The sequence below is a fragment of the Meleagris gallopavo genome, chromosome 21, assembly GCF_000146605.3.
Source record: "Meleagris gallopavo isolate NT-WF06-2002-E0010 breed Aviagen turkey brand Nicholas breeding stock chromosome 21, Turkey_5.1, whole genome shotgun sequence".
Lineage (NCBI taxonomy): Eukaryota > Metazoa > Chordata > Aves > Galliformes > Phasianidae > Meleagris > Meleagris gallopavo.
Window position 1 is genome coordinate 7385787 of NC_015031.2, and position 267 is coordinate 7386053.

Here is a 267-nt window from a genome sequence, read left to right on the forward strand (position 1 = left end):
GGAGCGCAGGCTCGCTCCCTGCTGGTGGTGAAAGTGTGCCGGCGGAGCGCGGCGGGCCTTTACCTCTGGGCGCTCCCTGCTCGCAGGCTGCAGCGCGGGGACGCGGCGGAGATGGCGCGGCTGGTGGCGGTGTGCAGGGACGGGGAGGAGGAGTTCCCCTTCGAGAAGAGGCAGATCCCGCTCTACATCGATGACACCTTGACGGTGAGTGCCGGCCCCGCTCCGCTCGGCGGCGGTGCGTTGCGAGGCCTTTCTCGGGCTCCTCCC